This window comes from Peromyscus maniculatus, chromosome X, assembly GCF_049852395.1.
Source record: "Peromyscus maniculatus bairdii isolate BWxNUB_F1_BW_parent chromosome X, HU_Pman_BW_mat_3.1, whole genome shotgun sequence".
Taxonomy (NCBI): domain Eukaryota; kingdom Metazoa; phylum Chordata; class Mammalia; order Rodentia; family Cricetidae; genus Peromyscus; species Peromyscus maniculatus.
The window spans coordinates 125,125,779-125,146,117 of NC_134875.1; the positions used below are offsets into that span (position 1 = coordinate 125,125,779).

The window sequence follows — 20,339 nt, forward strand, 5'->3', positions numbered from 1 at the left end:
TGTAGCCCAGGCTACCTCCTGCCTTAGCCTCCCCAGGGCTGGGATTATAGGTGTGAGTCAACATGTCTTGTCTTCAAACTGAAATTTCTGATTACAAGCCCTGTGTACATAGGTCTTCTGAATGAAAACTGCTTTCTTCTCACACAAAGATAGGTGAATGGATAAGCTCTGTTAGGGCGCCAGGCCCCCTTGCTTTATGTGCATATGGTTTCTCAGCCTTGGGACTATAAACTTTTAAGAGTGCAACAAGGAAATAGGTGAGCAAAGTGCAGAGCTTATTTAACAAAGCTCCATCTTACATTTTTGGACAACTGTCCACAGATGGTGTACAGAACATTCCTTATTTTTCCAGATGTGTGGACATCAAAGCACAAAACTGGAGTTCACATCTCCTGTAAGGTAGATTTCTGGACCTCTTTGAGTGCCTGAGAGACTCATTTTTTGAAGTCCATGCCATGGGATTTTTGCCTAGTTTAGCATTTACATTTTTTGACTCCATTAGAAAATATAAGCCTCTTAACAAACATTTTGAAAATGGAAAAAAAAAACCACCATAACACAAAACTGCTTTAGAATTTTGATATTTCTTTTTAGACTTTAAATTTTCACACTGTGTTTTAACCATTGTAAAGAAGACTAAAATGCTAGCTCTTGCAGACTTAATTACATTGCTCTTTATTCTTTAAAGCAATTTTTCCCTTTTAGTAGTGAAGCCTGTAAACACTAGATAGTTACAAAGACTGAGTCTCTGAGTTTGCACAACTCCTAACCATGTTACTTTTTTTGTGGAGAACACAGTACTTCAGTTTTATTGCTAAGAATAAGGCCATTTGTGTGTGTGTGCTTGGAATGGAATCCAGGACTGTATACATGTAAAACAAGTGATCTGCCACTATGCTACACTTCCTAGACCTTAACATAAGATTTTGAAGCAAAGGAATTCCTTGGTACTACTGACTCAACCTGTATACAGACAAGGAAGCAAAATCAAAGGTCCATCTCTGCTTGTTTAAAAATGGTTGACTGACTCAGAGGTAGGGTCCATGCCTGGAAGTCCTCGCACTAGGGAGATGGAGGCAGGACTACCCTGAACTGATACCAGCCTGGGCTGCATAAAGAGACCCTGACTCAAAAAGAAGAAACAAGAGGAGGTAGAGGAGGTGGAGAGAGAAGAAGAGGGAGAGAAGAAGAAGGAAGAAGAAGAGAAGGGGAGGGAGAAAGGGGAAGAGAATGGCAAACAGAAGAGGAGAAGGGGGACAGGAAAAGAACAGAAAACTCTTAACTTTATTCTTAAGGCATGAAGGCTTAGGGCTATTATCTAAAAATTCAACCACAAGAGCCCATGTAAAACTCATTTTTACTCTACAATGTCACTTTGTTTGAAATATTTAAATTATCTATGCAGAAAATGTGTGAACATTAGTATAACTTTCAGGGAGGAATGGTAATTGCTTCATTTGTTTTTCTTTCTTTTTTTTGATTTTATTTTTTTTATTTATTTTACAATACTATTCAGTTCTACATAATAGCCACAGATTCCCTTGTTCTCTCCCTTCCTGCCCCCCTCCCCTTCCCCCCAGCCCACCCCCCATTCCTACCTCCTCCAGATCAAGGCCTCCCCCAAGGACTGAGATCGACCTGGTAGACCCAGTCCAGGCAGGTCCAGTCCCCTCCTCCCAGATTGAGCCAAGCGTCCCTGCATAAGCCCCAGGTTTCAAACAGCCAACTCATGCAATGAGCACAGGACCCAGTCCCACTGCCTAGATGCCTCCCACACAGATCAAGCCAATCTACTATCTCACCTATTCAGAGGGCCTGATCCAGCTGGGGGCCCCTCAGCCATTGGTTCATAGTTCATGTGTTTCCATTCATTTGGTTATTTGTCCCTGTGCTTTATCCAACCTTGGTTTCAACAATTCTCGCTCATATAAACCCTCCTCTTTCTCACTAATTAGACTCCCAGTGCTCTACCATGGGCCTAGCCGTGGATGTCTGCATCCAGATTCCTCAGTCCTTGGATGGGGTTTATGGCACAACTATTAGGGTCTTTGACCATCCCATCCCCAGAGTAGGTCAGTCCTGGCTGTCTCTCGACCATTGCCAGCAGTCTTTTGTGGGGGTATCTTTGTGGATTTCTGTGGGCCTCTTTAGCTCTTTGTTTCTTCCTTTTCTCATGTGGTCTTCATTTACCATGGTCTCCTATTCCTTGTTCTCCCTCTCTTTTCTTGATCCAGCTGGGATCTCCCGCTCTCTTTCCCTCGACCCTTGCCCTTCATTGCCAGAGCTGACATTTTTACTTTCAATTTTGCTCTGCTGGGCCCTTTCAGAACTTTCATTGGAAAACCTTTCTTTCTAGCTTGTAAGATTTTTTCTTGTGTTTCATTATCTAGCTCATACTCATGTAAAGATTCTGTCATAGCCTTTTCTAAATTTTTTGTCTTGTCCCATTTATTGTTTGTAACACAATATGGACCAATGCCCAAATCACCAGAATTACACTGGAATATGTTCTCCTTGTCGATGGGCTTTCACTACATTTTCTTTCATTTGATGTCATACTCCGGGATCTAGAGTGCCCTTTTCAGGAAACCAAGGATTATATTCTGTTATTAATTCCCAACATCCTTGCAGCTTGGCTTTAGACATTGCAGCACTACTCTTTTTAATAAATGATGTATCAACTCAATAAATGGTGCTGGTTTTTCTGCTTTTAGCCTGCTTACCTCCTTCTGCAGGGGTCCTTCAGTCCTCTCACATCTTTTTATTCAGGCCTGTGATTTGGGGCCACTTGTCAGCTTTTCAGCTGACCTGTGCAGATCTTGTCTGCTGGACCTGGGATCGGAGGACCTGAAAGAATGGAGAAGACTACAGTCTAATGCTGTAGACAACTTTATATTGGCTTCAGTGTACATTTATGTATAAATGAAACAAAAAAGCAATAATCTAAGGAAGGGTGTTTGAGTTCAGAAAAACATGTAAATAAACACCAGTAAGCACATACTAAATGTTAACAGAGCAGCCCTTTCTCAGAACTTTCTTAGGATAGACCAATTTAAACACAGTTGCCTAGTACCTGCTATAGATTGTATCTGGAAAAGCATGAAAACAGGGCATGCAAATTCTTCCTTTGTTAAAGAATTCCACTATATTACCTAATTTTACAACCCCACCTTCCATGATGTTTATATGATTTTCACCAACAACCTTCTCCTCAAGGAGAACAGGCGAGTCTGGAAACAGGATAAGGCACATGTAGACAACATCTACCAATCCAAACCTGCCCACCCAACTGGGGCTGAGGTGGTCCCCAATCAGGATCCTGAATGGAACTACAATACTCTGAGGGTCATTTTAGCTAGAGATCAATTTACAATCTGCTTTCTGTCCAGTCTCCACAAGGCTGCCCTTAAAGTGGTAAATTATTTTTTTTAAAAATCCAAGAGGTCATCCAGGACAAACACAAAATCCTGTCCCAATTCCTGGACTACCTTACAAAGGTCCTCCTTCAATATATCATTCTTAATCCCAAGACCCCAGATGGGTAAGAGCTACTTATGACCTACTTCTCCCAGATTTCTCTGACATTAGGGCCAAACATAAATGCCCAGAGAAGGGACCTTTGACCCCACAGGCAGAAGGCTTAGTGGTGGCCTTCAAGATATACCATGGAAAAGATGAAAAAACCTGAAAACAAAAATACCTGATGCTAGCTAGCTAAGGCCTTATTTCTGAGGGACTGATGTTAGTCAGTCCCCTTATTTCTGAAAGCCTACAGCCCTCCAGATCCTTATCTCAAATGCAGCCAGGAGGGTCACTGGGCCTGGGTCAGCCCAAATCCTCCTTATCAACAACAAATCTTATCAACCATGTCAAAGGTGCCATCAACAAGGACACTGGGCTGTTGACTGCCACTATGGCCCTCACAGCTTGACATCAGACCTACATCACGCTTTAGCCAACCTCCTAGTTCTGGCTGAGGGGGCTGGTGCTCCCTTGGCCCAACCACTACCATCTCTGACAGGGATCCCCAGGTAGTCATCACAATATCAGGGCAAGCCATCTCCTTCCTTCTGGACATCGGAGTCACCTACTTGGTCCTGATGGAGTTTGGGGGGACCCACCTCTCCTCATTCTCCCTATTGTCAGGGTAAGGGGACAGAATTATCAACCTCACCAAACTCTATGTACTTGTATCTTTAGGGGTATCCTCCTTATTCATTCCTACATAATGGTACCAACCTGTCCCTTCCCCTTGCTGGGATGGGACCTCCTAGCCAAATTGGGAGCTTCTAATTGCCTTTGCTCCCCCAATCCGCTTTACCCCAGGCTCTGCAGCTGTTCACCTCATTCTTCTCCTCCAACCACACAATCTGACACACCGGCCTCCCCTGTGGATCTCTGAGTATAGGACACCCCAAACCCCTCTATAGCCAAACATCATTCCTCTCTTGTCATCCAATTACAAAACCCTACTGATTATATCACCCAGGCTCAATACCCATTCTCTCATTGAAGTCTCAGGAGACTTAAGCCTCTTATTTCTGACCTCTTGAGAAAAGGCCTTTTGTGTCCCACATCTTCCCTCTTTAACACCCCCATATTTTCAGTTTAAAAACCCAACAGAACCTACTGCTTAGTTCAGGATCTCCAACTTATTAACTCTGCAGTGGTTCCTCTACACCCTATAGTGCCCAACCTCTATACTCTCCTTTCTACCATCCCTTCAGGGGCCTCTTGCTTCTCTGTCCTAGACCTCAAAGGTGCCTATTTTTCCATTCATCTTGACCCCTAGTCAAAAATATCTTTGCCTTTACTTGGACTAGCCTGGACACCCACCTAACTCACCTGGATGGTCCTACCTCATGCATCCTGGGACAGTCCACATTTATTTGGCGAGGCTCCCATACCATGAAGGGAGTTTCAGAGACTCTTTTTGTGCTAGGGCTATAGATAGAGAAGGTGAGCTGAAGTCTTGGAAGGCTCTCCCCACTGCTCCAGTACAGGCAGCTGGTAGGGTTGGAAGGAGTCACGCTCTAGCACTGTATATACTGTGCAGTAGTCTAAGAGATCATATGGCAGCTTTAGGTTCTGGATGTTCTGCAGTTCCACTGATCTGAGAATAGGCATGGACAGACACCTCTATCTTCTACTCAAGGCCCTTCCTGATAGCTTGTCCAACCCACTTGTCCTGAGTGTGGCTGCATATCAGAGTAGGAAGCAGGCTTAGCAGGAAGTAGACACCAAACTCCTGGGGAACTTTTGAACTTTAAACTGCAGGTTTAATGTTAAAAACTAGTATTCATGACTATCTATAGGAAAAAGGTCCTACTTCAAATAATAACTGTAAGGTCCAATGATATTTATGAAAAATCAAGAAGCAACACTCCAATTTCTAATACTAACAAAAAATGAGTCCTTGAGCCAGACATGTTGGTGCACACTTATAATCGAGATATTCTGGAGGCTGAGTCAAAAGAATCTTGAGTTTTAAGTCAGGCTAAACTGCATTGTGGAAACCAGTCTCAAAACCAACAAACAAGAATAAAAACATCAGAGGGTCAGAAGAGACAGCTTAGTCAGTAAATTCGGTCCTCACAAGGAACTGAGTCAATTCCCAGAATCCACGTGGAAGAGCCAGGTACAGTTTCTAATCCCAATGCTGGGAAGGTAGAGACAGGTAGATCCTTAGAATTTGCTGACCTGCCAGCCTACTCTTCTTGAAGATTTACAGGAAAGTGAGAGGCTCTGTTTCAATCAGCAAGATGGACAATGCCTGAGAAATATCTTCCAAGGTTCTTTTGGCCTCCATATGCATATGAAGGCATATGGATCCTCCCACATATGAACACACATGTACATACATACAAATGACAGAAAATCTAAACAAACAGAAGGAAAGAAGAAAGGGAAGAAAGAGAATTGATTCCTTATTTTCATCGTCTATGTAAATCACTGACCCAACTCAACTTACTAAGCATAAGGTATAGAAATCATCAGGGGAAAAAAGAGTCCTGTTTGCAGATTCCTTGATTATCTACATGTAAAATTCCAAAAGTCTACAAAACAAATGAAAAGAAAAAGATACATTTCTAGAAATAACAAGTGAATTCAGAAAACTTGCCGTAGTCAAGATGAATGGGTAGAAATCAACTGCAGCACCTGTAGCCCTAGCACTTGAAAGGTGGTGACAGGAGGATCTCATGTTCAAGAGTGAGTTCCAGGAGCCCCTGGGCTATATAGTGAGATCCTATCTCAAATAGACAGACAGACAGACAGATTAAAGACTAGATATGGTGGCACATGCCTAAAAATTAAAATACCAGCATTTGGGGTGTAGAAGCAGGCAGATCTCTGTGAGTTCAAGCCTAGACAGGTCTATAGAGTGAGTTCTAAGCCAGCTAGGGATATGCAGTGAGAACCTGTCTCAAAAGAACAAAGAAATCGGTGTATTTTAGTTGTACTCCTACAACACTAGCAATGAACACTGAAAATCATTGCTCCAAAGAACATTAAATTCTTCAGTAAAACTTGAAAAATTATTCACTGGACTTATATGCTTAAAACATAAAATGCTGATGAAAGGCAGTTGAAATAAATGGAGAAGTATGTCATGATCATGTAATAGAAGACTTAATACAATAAGTATGTCAGTTCTTTTCAAGTTGATATATGCTTTTAATACAATGCCTATCAAAATTCCATGAAGATTTTTTTCTACATAGGGATAAGGTTATTATAAAATTTATATGCAAATATATAGAAACTGGAATGGCAGGAACAAATTTGGAAAAGAAGAATTAAGAAGAAGAAAACATTTTATCTGATTTCTAGCCATCATACACATACATACCACAAAACATCATCATGAAGTAATCCTATACACATATATGAAGTAGTGACAATACAAAATGCTCATAAGGATATGGAAAAACTGAACCCCTCAGATATTGCTGGTGGGGGTGTAAAATGGTGCAGTCCTTCTGAAAAACAGCTTGGCAATTACTGTGCTTAAAAAATAAAAAGAAAACAAAAAAGGGAAAAACGAAATAAACACAGCTACCATAGTATCTAGCAACTTCACTCTTGGGCATTCACCCAAGATAAATGGCAACTTATATTCACAGAGAAACCAGTGAATATTGGTTCACCAATATTCATCAATAAGCTACACCAATATTCATAGCAGCTTTATTTCATAATAGCTGAAACCTAGAATCAGCACTTATGTGTCAGGTAAATCCTTAAGAACTGTGATACGTCTATGCTCTGAACAACTACTCAGCAATTTTAAAAAAGCCTACTGATATACTAAAGATGTTAAGAAACGCCTAAGGAACCACACTGAGTTTTTTTTTTTTTTAAGCCAAGTCCCCAAAGTTACATACAATATGATTCTAGTCATATGACCTATGGACATACTAGTTTAGAAATGAAAGGAAGATAAGACATTGTCAAAGGTTAGAGACATGAAGTCTGAGAGGCAGAGGGAGAGTGGTTATAAAAGGTTATAAAAGGATAACATAAGAGATTCCTATAGTGTTGACTATGGTCATGGAAAAATGAAACCACATAGGTGATATGACCACATATGATATAATACACACATACACATTTGCACACAAATAACACTAGAAAAACACCGTTACACTGTATCAAAGCCAATATCATCACTATGATTTCACAAAATATCCACATTGGATGAACCTGAGTAAAGTGCACATGGGCTCTCTCTTCTATTTTTTTCTGACATCTGCACATGAACCTACAAGTACCTTCATAACAAGTTTCTATTAAGAAGTAACATTGACAGTAGGATCCCAAGTTTATTTCTTAAATGAATACAAAAGCATCAGAAGATCAATGATTTACTAACATTGATTGGGGAGGGGTAGAGAATTATGGATGATATTTATTTCTTCTTTATACAATTGCAATTCTTGTCGTAATGAGCAGGACTACATCTGGTACTTATCTCTTTCTTCTTCCACAACACATTTTATGTTCTCTCTCTCTCTCTCTCTCTCTCTCTCTCTCTCTCTCTCTCTCTCTCTCTCTCTCTCTTTCAGCTACGACATTGACTTGCAGTTCTTTTGCCAGTGATGGCAGTGGCGAGTATAGGGGTGGGGGCTGTGATCCATTCTTTCATTCCTGAAAACTCTGAATCCTTGAGGGTACTGTACTTATTGAATCACTGTAGACTTTGGCTTCTATCATCAAAAGTGGAAGCACCAAAAAATTCCCTTTTGACTCTCCTTATGTATCAGCAACCCAATGTCACATCCTTAATCATGATCAACCATTTCAACTGATACAGTCATTATGTCTACTTGTTGGGTCAGTGTTACAAAGATCCAGGTAACCACCTCAACTGCAGTTAATAATGAGACCAAGTTGAAGCATTCCTTTCTTGGAAACTGTTGGGGAGTGTTTCTAAATCATATACATATTTTATATAAGAGAAAAACACATCACACATGAGTCATCATCTCAAAGCATATGTCATATACTGAGAAGTAGCATCCCAACCCCACAAACAAGATCTCCCATCTGATATCCTAAGTCAAGCCTAACTAAGCCATTCCACCATTTTATCAGGACAGCAGGTCCCAAGTAATGGAGTACATGCTAAGCAGCAAATTTCAATGTCATAATTTATTGCTGAACTTTTCTTGTAATGAAATGCATCCCCTGGTCAGAGCATTGTTATATGTGATAGCATAATGGTGAATTAACATTCCATACGCCCTTAGATAGTTGATTTTCAACCTTCCTAATGCTTCAACCCTTTAATACAGTTCTTCATGTTGTGGTGACCCCCAACCATAAAATTATTTTCAGTGTTACTTCATAACTATAATTTTGCTCCTGTTATGAATCATAATGTAAATATCTGATATACAGGATAACTGATATGTGACCCCTGTGAAAGGGTTGTTTGACCCCCAAAGGGGCCTCGACCCACAGGTTGAGATGGTGATAAGAAGAATAATCTGTACTTATAATTGTAAGAACAAACTAGAAAAAAGTTCATTATAGGAAAAGGTTGAATGTGATGAACTTGCTAAGAAGTGAGTGGGTGGTCCCACAGAGAATGGTTCAAATAAAAGGGTCATCATGGGTCTTGAATTTGCTGGGCTAGACACTTAGAACAATAGCAGCAGCTCATCCATGGTAAGGAAAAAAATCCACATTATTGAGTCTTGCAGGAGTCATTGGCTATATTTATTCATCTTGGGAGCTAGCTGATACTAGAGCTTGGATACTGCTGGCTATAAGGAATCAGTTCCACTGTAGAGCAGGGGAATACCAGGGTGCTATTCTGAGGGAAACTGGTCTGGTTTCCTGAGTAGAAAGTAATGAAGAGTTAACTGTTTCCCCAGATTTCTGGCTTGAATAAGTGAGTTGCAGGTAATTTACTGAGATGAAAATATAGGAGTTTAAGGAGCATGTGAGATGTCACAGAAAAAGCTGCCTGGGAGAGTCTTAAATTCAAGAGAGAAATTTGTGATAATTATAAAACTGAAAATAAAGCCATTAAAACATAAGAATGAGAGCTAGGGAGATAGCTCAGTCAGTAATATACCCGAGAATACAAGAATACCTGAGTTCAGATCCTCAGCACCTACCTACATAAAAGCCAGGCACAGATGTGTGAGTCTGTAGCCACAAAGCTGGGGTACAGAATTAGGTGTATCCCTGGAGTTACTGGCTAGCTAGGCTAGCCAAAGTGGAATGTTCCAGGTTCACTGAGCAATATTATTTCAAAAAAAAATAAAATGGAGAGCTGAAAAGATGAACCTGTGGTTTAAAAGATGAACCATTTGCTGTTCTTGCAGAAGACCTACGTTTGGTTCTTAGCATTCCCTTGGCAGCCTACAACCATCTGTAATTCCAGTTTTAGGGGAGCCAATGCCCTCTTCTGGCCTCTGTGAGCACAGGCATGTACATGGTACATGTACATACACTCAAACCCACAAAATAAAAATAAATGAATCTTTAAAAAAGTAGAGAGTACTCAAGGAAACACCTGACATGGACCTATGGCTTCCATGTACATGTACATATTATACACTTGCACACATAAGTACTTACATCTAAATAAACATGTACATATACCACATGCATAAAAATAAAATCATGTGAGTGGGTTAAGTACATTCAGGGTTGGAGTAAAATAAGAAGAGAAAATGAGCAGAAACAATCCTTAGCCATCACCAACACTCAAAGAATGCTCAAAAGATGTCAAGTAGTATCTCAGAAATCAGAGAAGAAGAGACTATCAAGAGAAAATATGAGTGCTCAAAAGGTTATATTCACTAGAGAGGTCGAAAAAGATAAACGGTAGGCCAGGCATGGTGGTATATGCCTGTTATCCCAGTACTGGGGAGGCTAAGGCAAGAGGACCGTGTGCTTGAGGCCAGCTTGGGCTACAATAGCTGGGAGGGGAAGGGGGCAATATCTTCAAAAGATAGAAGCTGACTCAAAGTAGAAATGAATAACCCCTTAACCAAATCCTGCTCATCACCAAATATGTGAATGAATCTGTTTTAGATCAATCATATTCCAGCCGACCTGCCAACAGAGATCAGCAGAGCCCATCCAGACCAGAACTCTCCAACCAATTCACAGAATCCGGGGTGAAATAATCAGTTGTTTCAAGGCACCAGATTTCAGGGCATTTTGACCCAGCAAAAGCTAACAAATAGATGCACATTTCGTCACTGTGCTGATAGCTTACTGCAGTACAGAAAATCTACTACGTGTATCAGGGCTTTTTAATCAGCAGGTGAGGAAATATTTTTTCTGTCTTAATTTTTGTTTTATTATTTTTGTTTAGTTATCTAAGCTTCAAAAGACAATTTATGAAATAATTTCTGGACAGATATGTAGAGCTTACTGTGGGCCATCTGCTTTGTAAAGAACCGTTAGAAGAGTCCTTATTTTTACCATTCTGTTACACCCACATCTCAAGGCACTCATCAAAGCTCTTTATGTGTTGGTAAAGGTGGTACTAAAGGGCAAAGGAGAGGGAAGGCAGCTCCACTAGAAGTTAGGCACCTCTACACTTTTTCTCTCCATTCAAATCTTCTTGAGCTTTCTAAATAAATACAGCAGAAAGATCTCTACAAGTGATGCACTGAAGAAACTGAAGCAGGGATATAATACTGATCTGGAAAACGGCAGATCAACAGGTTGCAAACTCCAACCCTTATCAACGGCTCTAGGATTTATTACTCATAGCTATTTTATGCTATGTAATCTTTCATAGTTTGAAAGAAACTGACTCTTGACAAAAATAAACTTGCAGAAAATGTCCATATTGGCTGGACAAGTAGTGAATTCACATGGACCTACCTCCTGTTTTGTTTTCGGTTTTGGTGGACAGACTTACATGTATCTCAGGGTTGGCCTTGAACTCACTATAGAGTTGAGGATGACCTTGAAATCCAGATACATTTGTTCCACTTTCTGAATACTGAGGTTACAATCATGCACTACTATGCCCAGTTTTACAAAGTACTGGGGAGTTAATCCAGGGTTTCCTACATGATAAGCAATCACTCTACCAACTAAGCTGCATCCTCAGCCCCACATAGACACTCAATACCCAGTAACCTAATCTTGTGATCAAGTTTAATACTTGGTTCAATTAGATTGTAACAAGCACTGAACTGGGCTTTGGCATATAGCAAAACATCGAGCGGACAAACATGAATTCTGTCATTACAATCTGTGCTCTGTCAAAGAAATGGTAAGATGATATTACTACTGCCATTTTTAGAATTTGTCCCTGTAACTGTGTATCATTTAGTTGATCTCTATTTTTTATTTTGTCACTAGATGCATTTTGGAATTGGGGCTGTAGTTCAGTGTAGAACATTTGCCTAAAATGAAAGTGTTCCTGGATCTAACACCTATCAAGCAAAAAAAATTTTTAAAAGGTGTATTTCTTCAAAGGTAAGTAAAGAGTTTTGCAACTACAAAGTTTGCAATAAGGTATTTTACCATCTTGCTTGGTTTCTTGTTCTGTTTTTCTTTCTTTTTTCTTTCTTTCTTTTTCTTTCTTTTTTTTTACTTTCACTGGCCCACAGGCACAATTTCTTTATTTTATTTTATTTTATTTTACAGTACAATTCAGTTCTACATATCAGCCACGGATTCCCTTGATCTCCCCTCTCCCGCCCCCCTCCCCTTACCCTCTGCCCACCCCTCATTCCTACCTCCTCCAGGGCAAAGCCTCCTCCGAGGACTGAGATAAACCTGGTAGACTCAGTCCAGGCAGGTCCAGTCCCCTCCTTCCAGATTGAGCCAAGCGTTCCTGCATAAGCCCCAAGTTTCAAACAGCCAACTCATGCACTGAGCACAGGACCCGGTCCCACTGCCTGGATGCCTCCTAAACAGATCAAGCCAATCAACTGTCTCACCCATTCAGAGGGCCTGATCCAGTTGGGGGCCCCTCAGCCATTGGTTCATAGTTCATGTGTTTCCATTCGTTTGGCTATTTGTCCCTGTGCTTTATCCAACCTTGGTCTCAACAATTCTTGCTCATATAAACCCTCTTCTTTCTCACTAATTAGACTCCCGGAGCTCCACCTGGGGCCTTGCTGCGGATCTCTGCATCCAGATCCCTCAGTCCTTGGATGGGGTTTCTAGCACGACAATTAGGGTGTTTGGCCATCCCATCATCAGAGTAGGTCAGTTCTAGCTGTCTCTCGACCATTGCCAGCAGTCTATTGTGGGGGTATCTTTGTGGATTTCTGTGGGCCTCTCTAGCATTTTGCTTCTTCCTATTCTCATATGGTCTTCATTTACCATGGTCTCCTATTCCTTGTTCTCCCTCTCTGATCTTGATCCAGCTGGGTTCTCCTGCTCCCCCAAGCTCTCTTTCCCTCAACCCTCACACTTCATTACCCCCACTTATGTACAGCTGTTCATGTAGATCTCATCCATTTCTCCATCATTGGGCGATCCCCGTGTCTTTCTTGGGGTCCTGTTTTCCAGGTAGCCTCCCTGGTGATGTGAGTAGCAGTCCAGTCATCCTTGTTCCACATCTAGTATCCTCCTATGAGTGAGTACGTACCATGTTTGTCTTTCTGAGTCTGGGTTACCTCACTCAGGATGATTTTTTCTAGATCCATCCATTTGCCTGCACACCTCATGATGTCATTGTTTTTCTCTGCTGAGTAGTATTCCATTGTGTATATGTGCCACAATTTATTTATTCATTCTTCAGTTGAAGGGCATCTGGGTTGTTTCCAGGTTCTGGCTATTACAAAAAATGCTGATATGAACATAGCTGAGCAAGTGCTCTTGTGGTATGATTGAGCATTCCTTGGGTATATGCCCAAGAGTGGTATAGCTGGATCTTGGGGGAGATTGATCCCAATTTTCTAAGAAAGCGCCATATTGATTTCCAAAGTGGTTGTACAAGCTTGCATTCCCACCAGAGGTGGAGGAGAGTTCCCCTAGCTCCACATCCTCTCCAGCATAAAGTGTCTTCAGTGTTTTTGATCTTAGCCATTCTGACAGGCGTAAGGTGGTATCTTGGAGTTGTTTTGAGAGGTGAGTGTCCAGGTTGTTCTGTTTTTCATACTGCTTCCTCCATAAATGTCCCCTGACAAAAAGTAGAAAATGAAAATGATAGGCTAGCTATAGCTGGAAGGTTTCTCTGGTCCCACCCAGTTCCGTGGTGCTGCAGCCACTTATAAAATAATCACTCAGAGGCTTAATATTATTTATTGTAACTCAAATCTTAAAAGGTCTTATTATAAAAAACAAACCCAAGCCAAGTAGTGGTGGCGCATGCCTTTAATCCCAGCACTCGGGAGGCAGAGCCAGGCGGATCTCTGTGAGTTCGAGGCCAGCCTGGGCTGCCAAGTGAGTTCCAGGAAAGGCGCAAAGCTACACAGAGAAACCCTGTCTCGGAGAAAAAAAAAAAAACTGAGCCAGGTATTGGGGTGAATGCTGAAAGATCAGAGAGACAGAACAGGCCACAGCCACCTCACCTCAACAACTCCTCAGTTGAATTCATTTCCTCAAACTTGAAGGCTCTGTGTCCTTGAACTGCTCTTCAAAAGCCTAAAAGCTTAACAGGACTTTAGTTCCTGGTTGTCATGCCTTCACTTCCTGGGATTAAACGTGTGTGTCACCATGCCTGGCTGTTACCAGTGTGACTTTAACTCACAGAGGTCCAGATAGATCTCTGCCTCTGGAATGATAGGGTTAAAGGTGTGTGTGCTACCACTGACTAACCTCTATGTTTAATATTGTGGCTGTTCTGTTCTCTGACCCCCAGATAAGTTTATTAGGGTGCACAAAATATTGGGGAACACAATACCACCACAATTTATAAATTGTATGGCCTTTTGTCAGGCCTCCTATTTCTATTAATCTATGTTTTGCCACATGTCCCGTGGCTTTACAGTATGCTGGCATGTTGCTCCTTGGGAAGCAGGCTGGGGTCTCTCCTGCCTCTCCTTTCTCCTTCCTGTCTCTCTCTTGGATTTCCTGCCTGGCTATAACCTGACTCAACCTAGTAGGCTAGAGTAGCTTCCTTATTAACCAATCTCAGTTACACATACTCACCGTGTACAGAAAGACATCCCACAGCAGAAAGCAGGTTCACAGATTTGTGGACATAATCATTTCACAGTGTTCATATGTGTATCAGAGCATAAAGAGCCAAGATCAGTGGATTAGTGGTATAGCACTTGCCTAGGATGGAAGAGGCCCTGGGTTTGAACCCAGCACTGCCGAAAGATAAAAAGGCAAAACATTAGGTTGTACACCATTAATACATAAAAAATTTATTTGTAAATTATAACTTTTTAAATTATTCTTGTTACACATCTCTGGCTGTCCTAGCATTAACTATGCAGCACAATTTGGCTTCAAACTTAAGGCAGTCCTCCTGCCTCAAACTCCTAAATGTTGGGATTACAAAGCATGTGTCACCACAGCTAGCTCATCACTTGCACCTTGTAAAGCTGGAGAGAAAACAAAAAAATAATTTTGCTATGTCAGTGAAGTAAAACAAAAAATCACACTAATATAAATAGAATCTAATTTATTACAATTAAAGATCACTCATGCTGGGTATGGGGTACATATCAGTAATCACAACACTCAGGAGACTGAAGCAGGAGACTCTCAAGTTCAAGGCAAACCTGGGCTATATAGCAAATTCCAGAACAGCCTGGGAGACAACAATGAGAAAAGATAAGACCATTCTGTCCATACTCAAACTCTAAGTAGATGTACAAAACATAAAAAGAAAATGCAAGAATCAATAATTATTCATCCTTAGGGAACTCTATTTATTTAAGTTAAGTTTCTTAAACACCTAATCATGTGCCTCTTGTTTCAAAGATGAACAGGTAAGATCCTTATCTACCCTTCAGGAAGCCATATGATTTTCAGCCTGATTTTCATACTTCTTCTACTATTATCTTTGCTTGTATATCTGTGCCAAGAAAAAAGTTTCATACTGGCATGTTTCCTTATAAGTAACAATGATAACTGACATATACAGAAAAAACCCGAAACTAATATAGTGCTACCATGAACCAAAAAAGTATTTCATACAAGTTCAGGGATTTTGGTATGTATGTGAAAATGTAAGTGTTTGTGTTCATGTAGGTGTGTGTTCCTGTGGATACACTTGTGTGCACATATGTGAGAAAGCCAAAGGTCAACCTCAGGTGTCATTCTTCAGGAACTATCCACTGGCCTGGGCTCACTGATTAGGCTAAGCTAGCTGGGGATTTGCCTGTCTCCACCTCCTCAGCACTGGGATGCCTCAATTTTTTCAGACAGTGTCTCTCAGTGAACTTGGAGTTCACCAATTTGGCTCATCTGGCTGGCCATCAAGCTGCAGGGATCCTTCTGTTTCCACCACCCCATCACTAGAATTTTAGGCATGCACTGCCATGCCTGGTCTTAAATGTGGGTTTTGTGGGATCATTCTCTATTCTCATGTGTGAATGGCAAGCTTTTACTGACTGAGCCATCTCGATAGCCTAGTATGCTAGTTTTTTAGTAAAGCAAGTGGACAGTTGTTGCCTGGAGGTTAGAATAATGTTCTTAGTCCTGGACATATCATATAGAGTTTGTGCTTATATCTAGTCAAGAGTGAGTTTAGTGAAGTGTTCTTCATAGTGTCTATCCTTCCTGCATCTAGTACACAAATGTGTGTGCAAGAGAGAACATAAAGGTTCATTGGAGTGAGTTATTGAAACAGGACCTCTTCAAAAAACCCATGTCAGGTGATCTTCAGCTATTTGGAAGAAGGGGCCTCCAAGGAAATTCTTGTAAAAGCTAGGTCAAATTCCCCTGTTTTTATCTGTGTATATGAGAAATCTGGCCTTCTATTCCAATATAGAATTAAATTTATGGATTGAAAACCTGAGAATAAATTTGGATAGGTTAATGGAAAAATCAGCAATAATTTTAAGAAAATTCATCAGTCTACAATTTATTTTCCTTTGTATGTATCTTTTATTGGCATGTTTGTGTGGAAAACATTCATACTAAGTTATTAAATCTCAATTAGGCTACTTAAATAGTATACTTTGATATTAATATATTAAAGTTAATATGGTCACTTTTCCTTTCAACTCTTGTTTAAAAGGAATACTCTACAGTGCTGTCTTAATGAGTGAATTGGTGTGATTTACCTAAATCTACACACCACTTATCTGTTTTAATTTAAATAATGTTGGCACCTTAAAAAGTGGTTGAAGATCAAATTGATTAATTATTAACTTGTAAGCTGTGGCCATAGCTCAGTCAGTAAAATGATTGCTGTGTAAACATAAAGACCTGAAATTGATTCTCAGGACACATGGGAAAAGGCTGTCATGGGGCTGGATTGAAAGCTCAGTTGCTAAAGTACATGACACAAAACACAAGAACCTGAGTTTGATCTCCAGAACTCATGGAAAACAGCTAGGTGTAGTGGTGTGGTCTCATAACTCTAGTGCTGGGAGGTGGAGACAGGTGGACCACTGGGACTCATAGGCCAGCTAGCCAAGCCATACTTGGCCAGCTCCAGGCCAGTGAGACCCTGTCTCAAGAAAAAGAAAGCCAACCAAGTGGATAACGCCTGAGGAATGACAGCCAGAGGTGACCTCTGGCTTCTATACACACACACACACACACACACACACACACACACACACACACACACCAAATACTTAAGATTTTAATTACAAAGAAGGCAATACAACTAAAGAATAGATTGGCAATCTGTTGCAATTTCCCAAGCTAAAATATTCATCTCTATAAGTGGATTAATATGTCTCGTCTGCCAGCTCCTGAAGAACCATAGACACTTCTCATTAATTAAGAAAGCTCAGTTGACAGCTTAGGCTTGTTTCTAACTAGTTCTTATAACTTAAATTAATCCATTTCTATTAATCTATGTGCTGCCTTCAGGCTCATTTATCTCATTTATGTACTTCTCATCCTGTCACACTGTGTCTCATGGCATCTCCTCTCAACTCCATCCTTCTTTTTCCTAGCATTCTCTCTGTCCTGAAAATCCTGCCTAGCTATTAGCCATTCATCTTTTTTTATTAAACCAATCCAATTGATAAATCTTCACAGTGTACAAAAAAATTATTCCACAACACATCCCACTATTTTTCTTCAATGTGTTAATTAGTTGAACACATAACAAAACATTAATTTTTAGTTAGAATCCTCTTCATAATTTTTGTTTCTATATTTAACTGATATCCAAAACATACCTGGAAAATTCAGCAAACACTTGATACTATTCCTTCAACTGAAGATTGTGAATTAGGGCTTCAAAAACTAGTATAAAGAGGAGGGATAATGTACTGGAACCTGACCTAAAATTCAAGCTATTCAACATAGACACTGAGAAAAGATTGCAAATGACTTTATCACTTCCTCTGTTATGAAAATGGCATTACTTCTTCATTAGAGATAACTATGCATTGTTTTTGTAGTTTTAAAATAAATTACAAGTAGAAATGAATCTTTTAATTAAAAACCTGATAGTTCTAATATGTCATTATCCCATTAGATTCCAAATGTTTGAGAAATACTATACAAGATGGTGATGATATACTGCAGTTCATTAGATTGCTCCAAAAGTGTAAATGATAAAAGGAACAAGAACAGATCCTGAAAAACACCCACATTTAAAAAGGCAGAGTTAGAGGAGTTAGAGGAAGGAGAGACCAGAGATGTAGAAGGACATACAGGAGAAAATCTTCTCAGAACAAGGGGAGGGAAGAGTTGGAGCACAGAGAGGGATCAATATCAAATTTTTCACAGGTTACACAGGAGAAAAGTTAAGGATTTTCTGATCTCAACTGAGCACTGTCCCAGGAGAGTTGTGTGTCTCAAACTTTTTTGAGGTGTAGGAGGAAATAAATAAAACTAAGTGAATTCAGAATCCTCTGTATACACTGGACTATGAAAGATAGGATGTTATGTACCACTCCGTGTGTGTGTGTGTGTGTGTGTGTGTGTGTGTGTGTGTGTGTGTGTGTATGTGTGTGTGTGTGTGTGTGTGTGTGTACACATGTGTGTAGAGGTCAGAGGACAACCTCAGGTGTTGTCACCTTTCACCTTGTTTGGGATAGGGTCACTTTTTTATTGTTCATTGGTGTGTACACCAGGTTGTCTGGCCCACAGATTATAAGAGATTCTCCTGTCTGTATTTCCCATCTCGCCATGGGAGTTCTGGGATGACAGACACAGGCAACTGTGCCCATAGTTACGGAGACATCACGAGGACTTTTCATTTGTTGTGGATCATTGGTGGTGACGTCACATCAACTGCCTTCGAACTTTCCTCAATGCGCATGAAATCACATGGTCCAAACATCAGTACTTCACAGCCTGACTGTTCAGCCCCACCTACGGGCAGCAGGCAACTTCCACCCAGGCAGCCAGCCAGCGTGATTTCGGCCGGGACTTTAAAATGCCACTTCATGGCTATTTTGATGCTCACTAGCGTCTGAGAGACATCTCTGAAGCTGCCGCTGTCATTACTATGCCGTCACTTCCACTCCATGTGGCCGTGGTGTGCCCAAACAACCAGAACCAGAGCATGGAGGTGCATAGAGTCCTGAGCAAACAAGGGTTCAACGTGAAGTCCTTTGGAACTGAGGGCTTTGTGAAGCTTCCTGGGCCCACACCTGACAAGCCAACCATTTATGATTTCCAAACCATGTATGACAAAGTATACCATGATCTGCTGAAGAAAGATAGTGCCTTCTACACCCAGAATGGCATTTTACACATGCTGGATAGAAACAGGAAAATCAAGTCTGGCCCTGAACAGTTCCAGAGCAGCAAAGACATCTTCGATGTGATCTTCACATGTAAGGAGCATGTCTATGACCAGGTGGTGGAATACCTGAATGCCAGGGAACAGGGTGTGTGTCAGCTGGTGCATGTGATCAATGTGAACATCCCTAACAACTACAAAAAAGCCACCCTTGGGGCCTTGCTCATCTGTGAGCTCTGCCATAGTATCCAGCACATGGAAGATGTGGATGATGAGATCACAGAGCTGCTGCAGATGTTTGAGGTAAAGACTGGAAAGACCTTCCTGCACACCGTCTGCTTCTACTGAGGAGGACTGAGGGCCACCCTCTGATGCTGCCTGAAGTGGTCCTTCGTTAATGCTTGTTCCTGACATTGTTTCTGCATTTAATAACAATTATGTTGCCAGATAAACTGTGCTAATGAAGTAAGTTGTATGACTACTGGGTTTAAGAAGCAGTAGGATGTTTGAAGAGTTGGATATCAATATGTTTTTCTCTTTAAAAAATATTTTATCATTAATTTCCAAACGGTGTGTGTCTTCCTATGCCTGTAATTCCCTTCTGCATTTACTGGACTGTACAAATAGCTAAAAAAAAAGACTATATGTTATGGGGGTGGGAACTAGGAATTTTCAAATACATGTTCTTACTTGTCCAAAATCAATGACAAAAAAAATCCTGTTTAAACTGAGCCTTAGAAGGAGAAAACAAACAGTATAGGAGCAATATTTAAGGATGCAATGTCTAATAAATTTCCAAAGTTGTCTTAAATGTTTTATTCCATTTCTTTTATTTAGTGTTAGGGACAAGTATGGATGAAGATGAGAGAGCAGTTTATGGGAGTCAGTTCTGGGCATCAAACTTGGGTTATCAGGCTTGGTGGAAGGCACCTCTGCTAGCTGACCCATCTGCCAGTCCCCAGAGTTGGCTTCTATTTTCAATATTTGTTTATTTATTTTAAATTTATTTTTATTTTGTGTGTAAGAGTGTTTACCTGCATTCATGCTTAGTGCCCATGGAGTTCAAAAGAGA

The 20,339-nt window shown here is 40.7% G+C and overlaps 1 pseudogene; it reads left to right on the forward strand.

Moving 5' to 3' along the window:
* Positions 1 to 18,802: 18,802 nt before the first annotated feature.
* Positions 18,803 to 20,078, forward strand: LOC102902860 (RNA polymerase II subunit A C-terminal domain phosphatase SSU72 pseudogene; annotated as a pseudogene).
* The last annotated feature ends 261 nt before the right edge of the window (positions 20,079 to 20,339 follow it).